General features: G+C 40.3%; 2 non-coding genes across 2 annotated transcripts; one reads left to right on the forward strand and one right to left on the reverse strand.

Moving 5' to 3' along the window:
- Nucleotides 1–468: 468 nt before the first annotated feature.
- On the forward strand, nt 469–575 carry LOC133310463 (small nucleolar RNA R71). The gene has a single exon (XR_009751461.1). It is a non-coding gene; the product is annotated as a small nucleolar RNA R71 (small nucleolar RNA).
- Nucleotides 576–5,103: 4,528 nt separating this feature from the next.
- LOC133310448 (small nucleolar RNA R71) lies at nt 5,104–5,210 on the reverse strand. Its single transcript, XR_009751456.1, has one exon. It is a non-coding gene; the product is annotated as a small nucleolar RNA R71 (small nucleolar RNA).
- Between the last annotated feature and the right edge of the window lie 1,455 nt (nt 5,211–6,665).

The following is a 6,665-nucleotide window of genomic DNA, read 5'->3' on the forward strand; positions in this document are numbered from 1 at the left end:
CCAGGGTTGGAATTGGTGTTGCGTCCTGCTTGCTGATTGTCCCTGGCTTGGGTGAAGTTCCTGTTTCCAAAGTTTTCTGCATAACACACCAATGCAGTGGATGGGCAGTCTGTTGAATCATGAAGGTCGCCACAGGCTGAGCATGGTTCAGTTTCAACTGCTATGAGTTGCAAGACTTCCATCCTTGGTGTTTCTTGATCATTTTTCAGGCTCTTCACGTCATTCATGAGTGAGGCTACCTGTGCTTCCATGGAAGTTTGTTTGTCTAGTTCTAGCATGCCAGGCTTCCTTACTGGGATCACCCTGTCTATTGGCCACTGGAGACATTTTTCTGCAGTGCCTTCTATAATGTCAGACCTGGATTCAAGAGTTCATGTAAAAAAAATATCCTCCTGCAGCAAAATCTAAATGTGATTGAGAGGTATGGTCAAGGCCCTTATAGAAAGACTGCAATACTCCCCAACTCTCTACCCATGGTTTGGACATTTTCTGATGATGTCCTTGTATCTCTCCCAAGCTTCATAGAGATTTTCTCCATAAAACATTCTGAAGTTAGAGAGCTCTGTTCTCACATCAGCTTGGCGAGACATAGGGAGAAACCTCTCTATAAACTTGTTAGAGAGTTCCTCCCACAAATGTATTGATCCAGGGGTTAGAGTTTTCACCCATGTTTTTGCTTTTAAGCCCAAGGAGTGAGGAAATAACCTCATTCTCATACTTTCCTCTGTCACACCCTCAGCTCTAAAATTATCACAGATATCTTGGAATGTTGTGAGGTGTATGTAAGGATCTTCTGCAGGGAGTCCATTGAAGACTCCAGCTTCCCTAATCATGTGAAACATGATGGGTTTCAGTTCAAAATTAGGTGCTATAGTAGGGAGGATTACTCCTCTCTCTGGTCTGTTCCTGAAACGAGCAGCCAAAGTTCTAAAGTTTTGTTCAGGGGGAACGTCTTTATTATTATTGTGATCGGGCATATTTTCAAAAATTTCTTCCCTGAGGTTTCTTCTTCTTCTGTGTAAGGTACGTTCTGGTTCAGAATCAAAGAGAAACTAAGGTACTTCAGTGGAGTGGGAAGAATCTATTTCAGAATCTTCACTCATAAACCATAAATCACAAGTTATAAGAATAACAGAATTAGTGTCAAGAATTAAAATAAAATAAACTATACAGAGTGTTGTTGGGTGGTTTGCTGATGGTGGAAAAAGATAAGTTCTAATGAGGGACGTTCCTCTGTTCTAAACAGAACACAGATTTGCTCCCTTACTTCTAACCCAAGTGCGCAAGTGCACGCATCAAGTAATAAAGGGTATATTAAGGCCCAGATTATCGTTCCCATGAGGATATAACTCTAAATATTGTCTTATACTGTTTTATAAAGAATGAAAATGAAAAGAAAAGTTAGTGAATGAACTGTCTAGTCAAACGTTCCTTACTGTCTTGACAACTTTCCTCAGGAAACAGTAAGTTCAATCTGATGACAAACAATTGCTCGCTGCGTTATGTATGTGATCCTTCCTGATTAGAAGAAGGTGAGATAATATTCATTGAAGTTTGTTAGATAACAGCTTAAAATAAAGTATAAATATTTAAACAGAAATAACTATAATTAAGAGACAACAAGTGGATGGTTTTAAAACAGTTTAACAGAAGGAACGGATTCACTGCTCCATTCTTAAATAGCTATTTTCTCTACTCAGGACCTAACACTTTTTGGCTTTGTCCCAGTTTCTTATCTGCCAACTCTGATTCCTCAGCTCATAGACTAGATGGCTCACAAGTTTCCATATTTTTATGGCTTCCTTGACTCTAACAGGTACTTAGTACAGAACCTTAAAATGGATGAGTTAGCCCCTTATTCCTAAGGTGACCAGTAGTGTTTTTACGATGACACTACCTTCCCCCAATGGCTAAGCTGTCTAAAATCCCTTCCTTATGGAAGTTCCTTTCTCAGTATGTGTTCAATTTCCATTGATACACAATGAATATAGCTTACTTAGCCAAAGAAATACAAAAAGCTTCAGTCAAGAGTTTTGAATATAGTTCTTTAAGAGTTTTGCAGTTTATCCGTTCCACAGATAGTTCAGCCCATGGCTGATATTTGAAACATAATTATTCCAATATGAAATCCCATAGACCCGAGATTCAGCTTAGAGATAACGAATGGAACGAAAAGAAGAAACACTTATATTAAATTAAAAGACAATTTACACAAAAACAGAAAATGGAGAAGGATGGTTTGATGCTCGTGAGGAGTCTTAAGGGTTGATACAGAGAAGAGAAGAGGGGTTGTCACTTAGTTACAGTTACAACTTAAATAAAACTAAGCTACTACTACTACTAGGTGATCTTCTTCCTTTAGGACTTCAATCCGTCCAGAATTCGATGATGTTTTTGTGTGTGAGACGTCCTATTTATAGGGAGAAGAAAAGTGGCAGTCTTGTAATTCCTTTGGAGCTGGTTCTTGCATGAAAGGGCGTGGCGGTGGCAATAGAGTGTAGAAGATGTGCAAATTGCTGGATGGGACAGTGTTTGTTGATGATTAGTCGCTCTTTGCAGTTCTTCCCATGCCTTGCTTTCTTTTTTGGCCAATGAGAACTCTTGATTTTCTGTTCTTCATGTTTCCTAGTGCTTAGTTGGTGCACTGCCTCTGCTTTTCGAAGACTTTGTATCTACGTTTCCTGCAAAGTTGATGGGACGTAAATTCGTTCCCATCTAAGCCCATTTTGATGGCAAAATACCATACGTTCCCTCATCAGATAAGCAACTTCAGCATGAAAATTACTTGTTTTACACATTTGTGACAAAAACACAGTGGGGGAACGGATGGTAGCGTATTCCTTTAAAATTTATTAAAAGGGGAACGGACTGAGACACATTTAATGCACCTGTTCCATTCATTTAATGCTTCTGTACACTTTGCAGGTAACGTAGAGTTAAAGACTTCTAAAAAGCAAGGCGGTGCACCAACTGAGTAGATGGAAACGTGAAGAGCAGGGAATCAAGAGTTCTCATTGCCTGAAAACAGAAGAAAAACATGGGAAGACCTGCAAACAACGGCTAATCATCACCAAACCCTGTTCCATTCAGCAATTCACGCAAGCTTCACACTCTGCTGCCACCGTCCCGTCCCCTCATTCAAGCAACTAGCTCCAAGGGAATCACAGTCTTGCCATTCCTCTTCTAGCTATAAATAGGACCTCCCTCACACAAAAACATCTTCGAAGCCTGGAGGGTTTGCTGTCCGAAAGGAAGAGATCACTTAGTAGTAGTTAGTAACTCAGTTTAATTTTCAGTTGTAACTATAGTTAAGCGACAACCCCTCTTCCCTTCTCTGTATCAAACCTTAAGACTCCTCACGAGCATTAAACCATCTTTCTCCATTTTCTGTTTCATTGTGTAACTGTCTTTTAAATTAATATAAGTATTTTCTCTTCGTTCCAATCGTTATCTCTTGACTGAATCTCGGGTCTATGTGATTTCAGTTGAGAATAATTATGTTTAAACTATCATCCATGAGTTGAACTATCTGTGGAATGGAAAAACTGTGAAACTCTTAAAGAACTGTTTTCAAAACTCTTGACTGAAGCTTTTTGTATTTCTTTGGCTAAGTAAGCTACATTCATTGTGCGCCAATAGAAATTGGGTACATACTGAGAAAGGAACTTCCATAAGGAAGGGATTTCAGACAGCTTAGCTATTGGGGGAAGGTAGATGTCATGGCAAAAACGCTACTGGTCACCTTAGGAATAAGGGGCCAACTCGTCCATTTTAAGGTTCTGAACTAAGTACCTGTTGGAGTCAAGGGAGCCGTAGGAATATGTAAACTTGTGAGCCATCTAGACCATGAGCTGAGGAATCAGAGTTGGTAGGCAAAGAAACTGGGACAAAGCCAAAAGGTGCTAAGTCTTGAGTAGAGAAAACAGCCCCTTTAAGAGTGAAGCAGTGAATCTGTTCCTTCTGTTAAACTGTTTTAACCACCACCCTGTTGTCTCTTGTTATAGTTATTTCTGTTTTAGTAATTTTATTTTATTTAGTACTTATGAAAACTCCAATGATTGTTATCTCACCTTCTTCTAAACAGGAAGGATCACATACATAACGCAGCGAGCAATTGTTTGCCATCAGGTTGAACCTACTGTTCCTGACGAATGTTGTCAAGACAGTAGGGAACGTTTGACCAGACAGTTCATTTACTAAATTTTCTTCTCATTTTTACTCTTTATAAACAGTGATAAAACAATAATTAGCACTCTATCCTCGTGGGAACGATAATTTGGGCATTAATACTCCCTTTATTACTTGATGCGTGCACTTGTGCACTTGGGTTGGAACTAAGGGACGAATCTGTGTTATGCAAGAATAGAGGAACGTCCCCTATCAGAACTTATATTTTTCCACCATCAGCAAACCACCCGACAAGTTTTTGGTGCCGTTGCCGGGGATAGAAACACTAATTGTTGTTCTTATCATTGTTTTCTAACACATATACTGTATATCTGACATTACTTTTATATTTTCTTCTTTATCACTGAATCTGCTGTGCATATATATTCCCTGTGCTATTGGTTTATGAGTGAAGAGTTTGAAACAGACTCTAACCACTCCATTGAAGTACCTGAGTTTCTCTTTGATCCTGAGCCAGAACGCACACTCCATAGGAGAAGAAGGAACCTCTGGGAAAGATTTCCTGAAAACATGGCTGATCACAATAATAACAATGAAGAGGTTCCTCCTGAATAGAACTTCAGAACTTTGGCTGCTCCTTTTAGGAACAGACCAGACAGGGGAGTAATCCTCCCTCCTGTAGCACCCAATTTTGAACTAAAACCTATCATGTTTCACATGATTAGGGAAGCAGAGGTCTTCAATGGACTCCTTGCAGAAGATCCTTACACACACCTCACCACATTCCAAGATACCTGTGACAATTTTAAAGCTGAGGGTGTAACAGAATAGAGCATGAGAATGAGGTTGTTCCCTCACTCCTTAGGCTTAAAAGCAAAAACATGGATGAAAACTCTCACCCCTGGGTCAATCCATACATAGGAAGAACTCTCTAACAAGTTCATAGAGAGATTTCTGCCAATGTCTCGACAAGCTGATGTTAGAGCTGAAATCTCTAACTTCAGAATGTTTCATGGAGAAAATCTCTATGAAGCATGGGAGAGATACAAGGACATCATAAGAAAATGTCCAAACCATGGGGTAGAGAGTTGGGGAGTGCTACAATCTTTCTATAAAGGACTTGACCATACTTCTCAATCTCACCTAGATTTTGCTGCAGGAGGATATTTCTTTACAGGAACACTTGAATCAAGATATGAAATCATAGAAGGGACTGCTGAAAGATGTCTCCAATGGCCAATAGATAGAGTGAGCCCAGTAAGGAAGCCAGGCATGCTAGAACTAGATAAACAAACTTCCATGGAAGCCCAGCTGGCATCACTCCTGAATGAAGTGAAGAACCTAAAAGCCGACCAAGAAGCACCAAGGATGGAAGTCTTACAACTCACAGCAGCTGAACCAGAACCATGCTCAGCCTGTGGTGACCTTCATGACTCAACAGACTGCCCATCCACTGCATTGGTGTGTTATGCAGAAAATTTTGGCAATAGAAACTTCACCAGAGACAATCAACAAGCAGGACGAAATACATATTCAAGCCTTGGAGGAACTATCATTAAGGATCAGAACCACAACACCCAATGGAGGCCACCCATTAACCAGAGACCATTCAACAACAATCAGCAGCAGTATCAGCAAGGTAGCAGCAGTGGAATGTTTGAACAAAGAAGAAACAACTACTTTCCGTTCCACAGAGATGACCAACGCATCAACACCCTAGAAAATTATGTCAAGAAATATGTCACCAGGAATGATGCAGTGGTCAAGAACATTGAGTCCCATTTGGGGCAGATTGTTGCCAACCTTCAAACTAGAACACAAGGATCACTAGCAGGGAAAACTAACGTTCCTTCAACAACCAAGCCAAAAGTAACACCTATCTCCCCTTTAGAGCAAATCAAAGCTGTCACCTTAAGAAGTGGGAAAGCCACAACACAGCCCACATTTCAACCAAAGGAAAAGGAACAGACTGAAGCATCTGAAGCATCCCCAAAAGCACAGCAACAATCATCAGTCACAGATGAACAGAACCCAGAACCTGAAAAGGAAGCCAACAGCCAACCAATCAGTCCAACTCAAAGCAGGAAAATATCAACAAAAATTTTGTTCCCTCAAAGAACAAAAAAGCAACAGGAGGATAAGCACTTTGGAAAGTTCCTGGACATTTTAAAACAACTTCACATCAACATTCCTCTGGTGGACGCACTAGAACAGATGCCCAGGTACGTAAAATTCATGAAACATGTCCTCTAAAAAAAAGAGGAATAACGGAATATGAGACTGTAAAAATGACACAAGAGAGTTGCCAGTACTTAGGCAGACTCCCACCTAAGCTTCAAGACCCAGGAAGCTTCACCAGTCCTTGCATTATAGGAGACACGTACCAAGGGAAATCCTTGTGTGATTTAGGGGCCAGAATCAATCTCATGCCCCTATCTGTCTTCAAACAATTATCCACTGATGGAGGTAAGTACCATGTCTAGCTAAAGACATTAAACTAAACGCTGACTGGGAGGCAACCCAGTAGATACATTTGC

Source organism: Gastrolobium bilobum, unplaced genomic scaffold (genome assembly GCF_033153095.1).
Source record: "Gastrolobium bilobum isolate Gb01-03AN ecotype WA unplaced genomic scaffold, APGP_CSIRO_Gbil_v1 utg7937, whole genome shotgun sequence".
Classification (NCBI taxonomy): Eukaryota; Viridiplantae; Streptophyta; class Magnoliopsida; order Fabales; family Fabaceae; genus Gastrolobium; species Gastrolobium bilobum.